The 12703-nt window shown below is 40.6% G+C and overlaps 1 protein-coding gene across 3 annotated transcripts in view; it reads left to right on the forward strand.

Moving 5' to 3' along the window:
• The first annotated feature begins 877 nt into the window (after positions 1-877).
• EHF (ETS homologous factor) overlaps positions 878-12703 on the forward strand; it is a 42188-nt gene continuing 30362 nt past the window's right edge. For 2 of the 3 annotated variants that reach the window (XM_005304540.4, XM_065592687.1), the window contains exon 1: positions 883-1016. The gene's annotated coding sequence lies outside the window, so the exon portion shown is untranslated. Of the gene's footprint in view, positions 1017-6032; positions 6067-12703 lie in introns of all 3 variants that reach the window. The other variant, XM_065592686.1, reaches the window with a different exon arrangement.

Here is a 12703-nt window from a genome sequence, read left to right on the forward strand (position 1 = left end):
TTAGGCAGCTCCCTGGCTTTGGTGAATCTCTATTTTAGGCTTAATTCTCCCTATGCATTGGACAATGAGCCTTGGCACCTAACTCAAGGTTGTGAATTCTAGTAGGCAGCAGGGCACCTAACAGTTCAGTGCTGCAACGCTCAGCCCTAAGTCCCCCTTCTCCCACCTTTGCCCTGTTGCACATACATATGCATGCTCATCCTCCTGCACATATGAGCACGTCCTTGTCCCAGAAGATATTTTTCTTATTATCTTTTCCTTCACTCAGATATTTACAAAAGTTAGAGGTGAAAATGAAATAATGGACTCAATTCTCCCTCACACTTGTGCAGCCCCGTTAAGTTCAATGGAAGCCCACAGGTATAAGTGAAGGGAGAATTTAGCCCATGACATTGGATCATCCAGTCTATCTTCCTGCTAACGTACGATTGTTCCTCACAGTACATTTTCTAGTGTTATTTCCAGTCTAATTTTAAATGTCCTAAGTTTTGGACATTCTTACTTTTTACTTCTCCTTGTTCTAATTATAAGCTGCCTATTTACCTGAAATAACCTTCTGTAAAAACAAAACAAACAAAGAAAAAACAAGGAGGCAGAATGGTCTTTAAAAAACAACTACAGAGCAATCAAGACCTCGTCCATTGACCGGTTTCTTTTTTGTTCTTGAGACACATGTGTAACCTGGTTAGACCTGTTTTGTTTGAGCACTAAGGTGTGAGTTGGCCGTATGCAAATGTTTGCAGTCTTTCTTTTCTTTCCTCTCTCTCTCTTTTTTTTGTTATTGCTGCAGACCCAATCAAAAGAACAGGAAGTGACCTAAGGAATTCCCCCATTGGCTGACTAAATGTTCTGCAAAATGTTTTAAAATTAATATCACATTCATTTATCATCACTCCTGTGAGGCTTTTGAAGTGCTAACCTAGCACCTGTGTTTACTTAACACCTGCCATTCTCTAGACAGCCTTCTCATTGCCTCTGCTAAAGGATTTCCCCTTCAGAATCAGCAGCTAAATGAGGTAAGATTTTTTTAACTTCCTTTTGAACGAACACCACTGAGGATAAAAGAGTGCAGAAGTGTGCACAGGAATCGCTCCCACTCAACACACATCTCAGACCCTTTTTCCCCACTTTGAAACTGCCACTAACCTCTTTTAATCAAAAGCTTTTGAGCAATAAAATAATAAACGCTTTTACTCTCCTGTTTTGAACCTGCATCCTGCCCTTGCTTGTGTTTAAAAAACACACTCCTACTATTTGTTTTCTTAGGGACAGATCAGCCAGACATACTAACTTTGAATAGTCCCACTGATTTCAATGGGGCTACACATGGGAGTAAAGTTCTATACTCACTGTGAGTAAGGTGGTAGCATCTGCCCCTTAGTTTTATGAGGGTGGTTTTTATAATAATGTATTTAATGATGTTTTGGGGCCTAACTGTGTCACCTTTAGTGACATTAAGTAATATTTTTATCCCCTGCGTAACTGCAGTCAAATCAGTGGGGCTACTTATTTAATAACGTACCACTCAATGTTAGCAAGGGTAGTAGAAGCAGACCCTTTAAAACTGACTGTTGAAATTGGCATGGAGTCTCTTTAGTGTCGCAGCATGTGTAGGCACTATACAGATAAAATGATCTTGCTGTTTTTATAGTAGTGATGGTGGTAATTACGAGGATGATAAAAAATCCTACCTAGCTCATGTTTTGCTCAGTCCTTGCTCCACTAAAACTCCCACTGGTTTCCATTGGGGTTATATCCTAAAGTCCTTAGCCCCTTCCCACTTAAAACTCTTCACTGAAGTCGATGCATGTTCTGTGTGAGTAAGGACTGAATAAAATCTCAGTAAAAGGCTTTAAGAATTCAGCTCCAGCAGTTTTGCCTGTTGTATTCCCATTGACTTCAATGGTAGTTTTACTTGAATAAATACAGCGTATGCTCTTTAAGGTTTAGCCCATTGCAAGTAAGTATTTACTAAAGTCTGTTGTAATATTTTAGTAGAAGAGAGTGCACTGATTTTTACAGCAGGGCTGATCAGGAAATGACACTGAAAGTATAGAGTAGCAGTAATACATTTACTAGTATTTCACTGCTTGAGAGATTTGAAATATTATTTGTGGACCTCCTGGATATATATGTATATATATTCGCTTGTGTCTATACCATATGTTTGAATTATTTTACCTAAAAAAGACATATCACATTGCCTTTCCATTTAAGTTTAAAGTGCATCCAGCTTCTTCGTTTTGTTCATGGGCTCTGGAAAACAGAAACCAGTTCATAATGATAAGAATTATACAATAGCTAACTATAAAGTAAAACTGGTTTAGTTAACACTTATTGTTCTAGTTTTTGGTATATGTGCCTATCTTCAATGTGTCTATCTTCTAGCAGTATTTCTTTTAATTTGTGAATAGTCCTGGTGGGATAATGGATCTGTTCTGAGTGCTGTTTCGTTGGTAAATTTGCTGGTAGCAGTTTAAGCCAGTTTTCTGCTGTAAACTTTGCATTTTATAGTTACCAGCGTTGGAGAGCAGAAAAGACCTATTGTTAAAATAAGTCTGACAGCCAAAGAAAACAGTTGCAATTAAAGTCTTCAGACAAATATGACAAAGATGTTAAGCAACAAATCTCACCATAAAATGTCAATTTCAGCCTAGAGTTTCAATAGGCTGTAGCAGAGCAGACTAATCCTTTGTTTTTCCCACATTGAGACATCATGACAAATTAGGCAGTTGTGACTCAGCCCTTTCAGCGTTAGAAAGCTTTGAGAGAGAAACAACATTTCACAGCTAGTTATAGGGTGGCAAGAGTTCATATTATTCTAGTTGTGGTGGGATCTTGTAATAGAACATGGTCCAGTGAGCACTGGAAATAACAGTTTACTACTGTGTAGGAACAATCTGCTGTCATCCCAGTCAATTAGGACATTATCGTAACATGATATTTTCTCAACACGGAGTTTTTATGAGTGAAAAGAAAGTTCTGTGTCCAGTTCTGGTCACCTCACCTCAAAAAGGATATAGTGGAACTGAAAAAAGATCCAGAGAAGGGCAACAAAGATGATCAAGGGTATGAATGCTCTCATAAATGAGAGACTAAAAAGATTAGGGCCGTTCATTTTAGAAAAGAGACAACTAAGGAGAATATGTTAAGGTCTATAAAATCATGAATGGTATGGAAAAAGGGTATAGAGAAATGTTATTTACCTTTTCACACAATAAAAAAACAACAGGTGTCACCTGAATTAATAGTCAGCAGGTTTAGTACAAACAAGAGGATGTACTTTTTCACACAACATGCAACTAACCTGTGGAATTCATTGTCATGAGATGTTGTGATAGCCAAAAGTAAAACTGGAGTGAGAAAAAGAACTGGAGAAGTTCATAGAGGATAGGTCCATCAATGTCCGCTAACCCAGGTGGTCAGGGATAGAACCCCACGCTCATGAAGATCCTAAAATTGTGATTTTCGGACGCCAGGATTGGAAGATGAGTGGATCGTTCCATAATTGCCCTGTTCTATACCCTCACCCTGAAGCTCTAGTACAGGCCACTATCAGAGGCAGGATACTGGACAAGATGGACCATGGTCTAACCTAATATTATAGTTCTTATGTTCTTATGGACAGATAATTAGATATAGGAATTAGTTGAGAACTGTGAGAGGACAAATTCAACTCTAAAATTGTTCAGTTAACTATAGAATCTCATTCAGCTGCTTTCATTCCCAATGAATAACCATGTAAACATTGGTACTCGTTGTGTCTGGGTGATATAGGAAGAGGAATTTAGGATGGAAATAAAAAAATAAAAACAAAACATCCAAAATCATAGATTAACAGAAATTAGAGATAGAAAAGCTTTGTCACTTTAGGTGAGCCATTCTATCTCCTGCCCAGCCAGAATTGTTCAGCATGTTACCCCATCCCACTTCAAATGATACAATCAAAACTATGAGGACACAAAATAAAGAACATAAAATAAATTAGGTGTTGTTTTTTTTTTCTAAAATCATGCTCATCATGCGGAAGTGAGCATCAAGGAGTTAATCTCAAAGCTGGGGACTAGTGGCAATATCTGAAGGAAGTCTTTCAAGAGAGTGGAGATAACATTGCACACGTCCTGCACACAAATTTGAGTCTGATCATAGAAACTCTTCCAGACTCAGCTCTTGAGTTTACATTCCTCATGCATTCTCATGCGATCCCTATTAAAATATCCAAACCAAGGTAAGAGCCACATCCTTTAGTCATTCCTCAAACATATCGCCCACTGACTGCAAATTATATTGATGCGTTCACCTTTTCTGCTGATGATCCTGATCATTGCGATGTTTAGGGACTCAGACATATCTAATTGGTGCTTGAGCTCCTGAAGAAATGTAAGTGGAATGTGGTCTTTTTGAATCATGCTGGTAGCACACAATGCTACATAGTCTCTGATATGCCTTGGTTTGGAAGGTGGATGGCACAGAACACAACTGGCTGACTTAATATTGGTCAATGTGCCAAGACTGAGATATAATTAAACAGCTGACCACTAACCGATGTATTTCTGATGATAACAATGTGACTCCCCTCAGTGTGATTCCCTCAGGTCTTGCATTGCTCAATTTCTCTTCATGCTGCATACAGCTGAGGATTAGGTTTTCAGTTGTTGGTGAGAAAAGCATACAAGGAAAGGGATCACAGGCAGAATTTTCAATTATGAATTTTATAAATGGTTTGCTGAAAAGAAGGTTGTGTCACATTATGTTAAGATGTACTTGGTGCTAAAAAGAAATGTTGGTGACTTTAATATCTGTGCAGCTTGCAATACTGTAGTAACATTAAATTTGGGTCCAGTAACAGAACTTTCGGACAAAAAATGTATTGAATTTTGTTACTAATTTTAAAGACAGTGCAATATTATTTGTAAATCTACTGTTAGAAGAGTAGAAGGCCAATAGCACCAGTGGCAAAGCCCAATGGTTTCAACTGCTCAGTGATCCTGGAGCTTAAGAACTCTCAAAAAGCAGTAACACCAAAAGTATTTTCTTCTTTATTCTTGTCTCTGAGTTAAGCCTGTGCACTGACACGGCAGCCTGCGTATACCGAGGACCTCATCCAGTTCCCATTAATGTCAATTGTTTGAGGATTTACTGCATCACGATGTCAATGAGGGGAGTTGTGACAAGTAGCTGGGAGAAATTTTGTTGTCCAAAAAATGCAGACGTGGGTAGACCAGAACACTGTGTGAATTCATGTTGAATTTGCCAAATTGTTTGGATTTAAAAAAAAATAGAAAAAAAAAAACATTTTGTTCTGACATTTTGGAAATGAAATGCTTCATTTTTTTAATTCTGTTTTGAAATATCTGTTTTGAAAATTTAATTTTAATTAAATTAAAAATATTAAAAACTTTTTTGAAACTTTGAAAATGAAACTAAATGTTTTGTTCAACCTGAACCAATTTTATTTTTGACTTTTGGTTCACCAATTTTTGTTTTGACTTTTTCAGAATGGAGTTATTTGCACAGCTCTCGTGATAAGTACATGAATGCCTATAAAGATTTAGTAAAGAAATAATTTTGGTGGTAGTGGCACAAGGACAAGAAGAAGAAGAAGGAAAAACGGTCCAAAACTAAAAAGGGAATTGGTTAAGGGCTAATTCAGCTTCCACTGAAGTCAGTGGGAATCCCTCAATTTACTTTCATGGGAGTTGAATTGAGCCCTATTGGGGTGATCAATCACTATTAATGGCAATATTCAAATCAAGATTACCCAGGGCAGTAAAACAGTATTACTATGCAGCAATGGAAAGAGAACCTTTCCTAATATCTATAAATCCATAAAAGAAATGGAAAGTCTCTGCCCACTATGCAGAAGATACACACAGTGCTGTACTCACTTCTGAGCTGTTTGCGGTAATAATCAGCTCAGGTGCAATCAGAAAAGGCTCAGAGCCTAGAAATGTTTGTAAAAATTCATAAGCTATTTGAAAAGTCCCCTTTTTAGAGTGAGAATAACAAAAATAATCGTTTTCTGTTTTTAGATATTGCCCTACACTTCTCTGCACTTGACATTCAGTAAGTGATTATTTATATCACAGTATAATTACTTTTCTATTTAACAAAGCCATGTAAAATTGGCCAAGATATTGTAGCTAGAAAATCAGTGACTAGGTGCATGATATAATTATTCGTCCCAAATTGTCCTAATGATTTTTATCAAAATATATAATTATTATTACACAACAATATGAAAGGAGCCTGCCTTTTGTGTCTTTGTGATGTATTATCAAAGGATATCTGTTTCTGCAATTGACCAATAGATTGGAATGGTTGTGAAGGAGCCGCACTGGTATGTCAGGTACTGGGACATGCTATTAGGATATTTTCATCTTTCGCAGAGTGATTGCTGTTTGCAACACTCTGCAACAGATATTACTCATAACATTTGCAAGACATCAAATAAAAATATATTCTTTAGTGTTGAAAATTCCCACCAAACTCCTATTGCACAAAAGCAAAATGGTTGTGAAAGTCTGAATGAATGATGGGTCTGGTCTCTAGATAAATGATTTATCATTAAAAAAGCGGATCAAAACCATGATGTCCAGAGTGAAGACAGACACCATCCATCCTTAACTTAGTGACTTATAGCCTTTTTTTTTTTTTTTTTTTTTGGGACTGGACCTGTTTTATTCTGCTGATCTGATTGAATCATTCCTTATGAGTTCCCTAAAAAGTGCTTAGCTCATCATTTTGGAATGTACTGCGCTGGTATGTATGACTCATGTTGCCCTCTAGTGGAAGAATGGATATAGGAACTCCTACGACTTCCCGGAGCAGTAGGAAGATGATTCTACTTAGGTGCTGCAAGACCATGGTTCTGGACCCAGCTTCCTAGTTGTAAAGGATTTATATAATCATTGTGCCTATTTCTGCAACACATAGCTTTACTATAGTATTACTCAAGAAGACATTTTATTCTAATATCTCATGTTAGGAAACAGGTATCACTGTAAGTGTGACAGCACAGTGAGGGTAAGTCAGTTCTTGGGATTTTCTAGGTAATGGTTGCCTGTTTTCAGGATCACTGATAGGTCAATGGCAGCTTGTTCTGATGATGCAATACTTTTATCATGAGTTTGATTGGTTGAGTGTGTTATCATTCAGTACTCTGCTAGGTGTATGCTGGCTTTGAGGGGTGGAATGTTGTGAAAGCCCGTCTGAACTGGTCTCTTGTGTAGAGAACATTCCATCCCTTCCTACCTGTAATTTCAGTTAATCTTGCTAGATAAAGCATAATCTTCCTAACTCACTTCCATACCGTAAATTTAATGCAGTGATTAGGGCACTGGAATGGGAGCCATGAGATCTGAGTTATGTAAGGTTTGCCAATGAACTCCTGTGTAACTTTAAGCAAGGCACTTTACCTCTATGCTTCAGCTTCACCATTTGTAATATTGAACTAATGATAGTTACCTTCCTTGGTAAAGTGCTTCATGTAGTTATGGAATATTATTCTAAAAGTCCCTCATCCCTTAATAGCTCAATGTTCATGCTCTTGGGGTGTCACCATTTCACTTGTTCTCCTGTCATCATATAGTCTGGATGGGACCTGAGGGTCAGAATTTCAAAAGGAACCTAAAGGATTTAGGCATCCAAATGACAGCGAATTTCAATAGAAATGGGTTGTCTAACTCCCTTGGGCTCCTTTGAGAATCCTAGGCTGGTTTTCTAATGTAGGAAGCACGATGAAAAGAACCCTTCTCTTTTGAAAACAAGTCCCCCAACATTTCAGGTCTTTATCCGTTATAAAGAAGCAAGAAAAGGGCGCAAGCTCAATCGGTTTCCTTTTCTGGTCACTTTTAAGCCCATTTTGGCTCATTTGACTTTTCATGGGTTTTGGCTGATGGAAAAGTACAGTGCCAAATATCTGATTATGGCACACTCCTTCTCTGGAAGCTGGGTTATTCTGTCGCCAAGCCCTATTATGAAGCAGCAGGGATTCATTCCAGAGCTGAACGCATACATTTATATGATCGGAAAAGCTCTATCGTCAAACCGGCCCAGGCTGTTGAGGCAGATGCCTTGCTTGCTCTTTTGTTTATATTCCAACAAATCAAAGCTGACCCGTAGTGTTATCGGAGTAGAGCAGCAGGTGCAAAAAAATAACTCCGCTGCCAACTCAAACGAAAGGGTAGGGCTAATACCCTCTGGGAGGTATAGTGAAGATAAGAGAAAGCCATGCCAGCAACTGAATTAACGGCTCTATTTATGGTGGGCTTTACCTTAACAACCTGCTCCCAGCCCTCTGTCACATAAACACTTCATTGTACTGTTTAATGCAGCCAGCGGTGAAATAAATGGAAACAGGATGGGGAGCACTCATAGCACCAGTTGAAGAGGAGGAGGGGGCTGTGTGGGAGCACTGTTTCCCAAAGCCAGGGTCAGGGTGGGAGGGGAAGCTGCCCGCTGCTTTTTTGCAGAAGGTGGAGAGCTGCTCTTGCTCACCGGTCCCCCTTTCCTTATCCACAAAAGGAACCACAGAGGCAGACTCTTTAATGAGCCTTGGTGAATTTGTTTCTGGCTGGGCTTGACTGATGCAGGAACATTTATGAGCTTTGTTGTGGCGTTAAGCTACAGACCTGCACTGAGCAGATACACTGCTGCGCTGCCTCAGGGGAGCACCAGGACATTGTGGCTCAGAGAGGCACTGTGCCTCTTGGAGCAGTCAGCCACACTGGGTGAATGCAGTGGCTGTTGCACCCCATGAGAGGGGGAAGCATATGCCTCTGGGCAGCCAGGAGGTGGGATGCCAGGCCTATGCTCCTGCCACTTCCTTGTGTTGTGTCTTTTGCTCTTTACACTGGAAAAATAACATGAGGAAACCACAGGGGCACAGCTAGGTCCCAAACAGCCATGCTTACTAAAGATATATAAACATGCCAGACCTACCTACATGCATACTGCTGCTCTGGCTGGTTTCTGGCAGCTTCTAGAACAGTGGTGCCCAACCTTTTCCTGTCACACCCGCCTTTACCAGTAAAGGAATCTGTCTGTTCCTCCACCCCCCGCCCCCATTACTGCAAGTTTGGGCTGAAGGCGGAGCTGGGGACAGAACTGGGGATGGGGGAGGAGCTGGTACTAGAGCTGCCTTGGGGGCAGAGAGGGAATGAGGGCACAGCTGGGCCGGGGCTGGGCTGGGGCTGGAGCTGGGAGCCATGGTCAGGAGCTGGGGCTGGGAGCTGGAGCCAGGAGTGGGGCCAGGAGCGGAGCTGGGGTTGGGGGCTGGGAGCAGAGCCATGGCTAGCACCGGAGCTGCGGCTGGGGCTGGTGGGAGGGGCCAGAAGCTGAGCTGCAGCTGGGGCCAGAGCTGTGAGTGACTGTGGCTAGGGCCAGAGTGGAGCTGTAGCCAGGGCCAGAGAGGAGCTGGGGGCAGAGCAGGGTCTGGGTGGTGCTCCCTCCCCAGTTTTCCAAGGGGACTGGCCCAGGCCCCGCTGCACCCCCCACATGTTCCTCTCTGCACCCCTAAGGGGGTGCACCCCGCAGTTTGGGGACCACTGTTCTAGAACATGAGTACCATTAGAATGCTCTCAGACTATTTAAAGGGATATTATCCTGTTCCTATACACTCTACCCTGCAACACACTGCTTACTTTGTGGTGTCCAGTACCCCACAGGAGAGGAGCAGGACTGCAACTTAGGCCAGGCTTTGAGCTAGCAGAACCTCTGAGACATAATCTAGCCCTCAGAAAGTTTCTTGTGAGGGCTGAGAATTGCAAGTTTACAGACAGCCCTATACACTGATCAGATCTGCTGCCCCAAGTGCTTGTGGGAAACTCCCCACTGTCAAAATCCCTAATGTCACCAGTTTATGCCATCTCCTTCTAACTCACCTCTGCTGTAATACTGACAGACAACTGTGATCGGATAGTGAAAAGGCAAGGGGTGAGCTGTGATCAGTGTTATCACAACTTATCACAACTGAGAATTGTGCTCACAGCTAGTCTATGCAAAAACATCCTACAATCACATCCTTTCTCATCCTCCACTTCCCTGCCCACTGGTTTGTTTCACCCAACTCTCGCGTCTAGTCTTTTAGACTGTAAGCTCTTTGGGGCAGGGACTGTCATTTACTATCTATTTGTACAGTGCTTCGCATAATGAGATCCTGACTGAGTTGAAGCCCTAGGTGCTACCACTATGTAAATAACAAAAATCATATCAATTTGTGTCATATCAAATTACAGAGCTAGACCCAGATTTGTAACACAACAAATTTCAGGGGTGCTTGGATCCAGAGTTTTACCTCTGCCTGGTATAAACATATGAGCTATTTTCAACATTCAGATCCAGGTCCAGATTTGGAGATTTTGACGTGCTTCCCAAAATTTGGGAGTGTGCAAGGCTCTGAGATTAAAACTTTTTACACGATAAATAAGATTCTTCCCACCAACAGCAACCATTCTTCTCCGTTAAAGGGAAGAGAAAGGGAACACTTTTCCCTTTCCTCATTCTGTCTAATTCTCATTTAGAAATGAACCCAGCAAAGAAGAAACCTCCAAGCAGAAGTTCTTACAGAAAGGGAGACTTGTAAAACAAAACAAAACAAATAAATAAATAAACCCACCCTCATTTTATTTGGGGCGGGGAGAGGGGGTAGAGGCATATAAGTAGTTTTACCACTGAAAATCAACCTGGCTTCACAACAAAAGAGAAGTAGTGATGCTGATGGTTAAAATATACTTCCCTATAAAATAGCCACTCACAAGGTGCACTGGGGTTTCAAAGGTTTTAACTGGTTGTTTATGGCAGGACCACATATAAATTAGTTGTCTTGTCAGAGAGCAGAGCATCAATTAATCGTTCCAGTACCCTCCAGGAATAATAATACATAATCATCTTCAGTATTTGTTAGTAACTCAGTAGCTGTGCAGGATGCTTTAGCAATAGAAAAATAAGACCAGGCCCTTTCCCCCAAGGGACTTACACTTTAAACAGACAATACAATGACACAATCAACAAAATCACAGAGAGCAGAAAGATATAACGAGAAGAAAGCGGAGAAGATTTACAATATGATTGTAGATTTTTATTAGCTTGCTCTTTTCTATCTAATTACAGATATGTGGCCTGTCATGTTTCTAGGGTAGTTTGGGGGATTTTTTTTGCTCATTTTTGTATTACTTATTTTACATTGTTATCAAGGGAGTAGTTGAACCCGAGTGTAAATCAGTGGTAGAAGGATAAGGGAAAGAGTGAGAGAGTTCAAGAGGGGTTTGAAGGAGATGAGGAAGGTGACTAAGTTCACAGGAGGAGGGAGGATACTCCAGGTAGATATGAGAGGTGTGAAGTTGCAATGGGAGAAAGAGGCAAAAGGAACATGGTGAGGGGGAAAATGGCTTCCCCTATTGTATAGCCCATTCTATGTCACTGAGACCAGATTGATACATTTGGCTGCTTTCCATGTCCAGTTATTTTTCCCTGCCTTTCTAGAGCTGGTCAAAATTTTGCCATGGAAATATTTTTTGGTGAGAATTTTTTTTGACAAAATGGAAGTTTTCACAAAAAGTGCCCATTTCGGGGGTCGGGGGGGGGGGGGGGGGGGAGAAGAAAAAAATGTAGATGAAAATGAAAAAAAAAAATTCATTGACATTTTTCACAAGAAATAAAATCATTCCCTGACTGGCTCTAGTCCTTTCCCTTTCAGCTGGAGTACTACAAGTTCTCCTAATACACAGTGCTCCTGTACACAGAACTCCTTCTCCAGTAGAAGACACTGGCCCTTTCAGATGTGGGACAAATGACAATGTCTTGTATGTTATTAGAAAGCTGTGAAGGTGGGAGAAAGAGATTATATCTGAGCAACAAGTGACAGAGAAATGCGGATCCTAAACATTGGACCTTTGCTATATGGCAGGTTGCAGAACACTATTCCATCTGCCAAGGTAACATTATTGCTGGGGGACTGTAGAAGTAAATATTGCAAAACTGCCAGACCTCTCTTGTCTTTGGAGGTTTAGGGCTATATCCTACTGTCTGATACATATACCCTCAGAGATCCCTGTCAAGGGCAGTGCTTGTATTTTCTTCCGATTTAGGCAAAAGAGGTGTTTAAATTCTCTCTAACTACACTAACATACATCTTGAGCTCTGAGGCCAGCTCTTATGAAGTGTATGGATTGTGAAAAGGGGATAGAGGAAAATTAGAATATTGGACTATGAGCAAATAATAAAGTAATATTTCCCTTGCTCTATTAAAGTGAAACTCATGCTGTCTCAGAAAAAGGAGACTGAAGTATGGTTTTGTCTTCAGATTACGTAAACAGTGGTAGAGATAGATCCAAAGCAAAACCTCAGAATGAAGGAGTAGTGGACTTGGTTCCTAACTTTCCCACTCAGTCTCATCTTAGTTAAAAGACACATGGAAGATTTTAGAGTCCACCTGGATATGTTGAAACAACCATCACCGACACTTAGAGAAGTTGCCTCATACTACATCACAGGAGTCAGGTCTTTAAATTTGGTGGCACTCTTTTTATTAGTGATTTGCTTGTGTTTATAGCAGTCATATCTGTTACAGTGTAAACATACTTAATGTTCCCCTTCTATTCAGATAGATTTTTTTTGTCTTTAAGCTTACCTGCATGTATAAATTTAATACACATGAAGCTAAAAACAAAAACACCATAACCCTTCCCCTCACACAACACAA

This window comes from Chrysemys picta, chromosome 4, assembly GCF_011386835.1.
Source record: "Chrysemys picta bellii isolate R12L10 chromosome 4, ASM1138683v2, whole genome shotgun sequence".
Taxonomy (NCBI): Eukaryota; Metazoa; Chordata; order Testudines; family Emydidae; genus Chrysemys; species Chrysemys picta.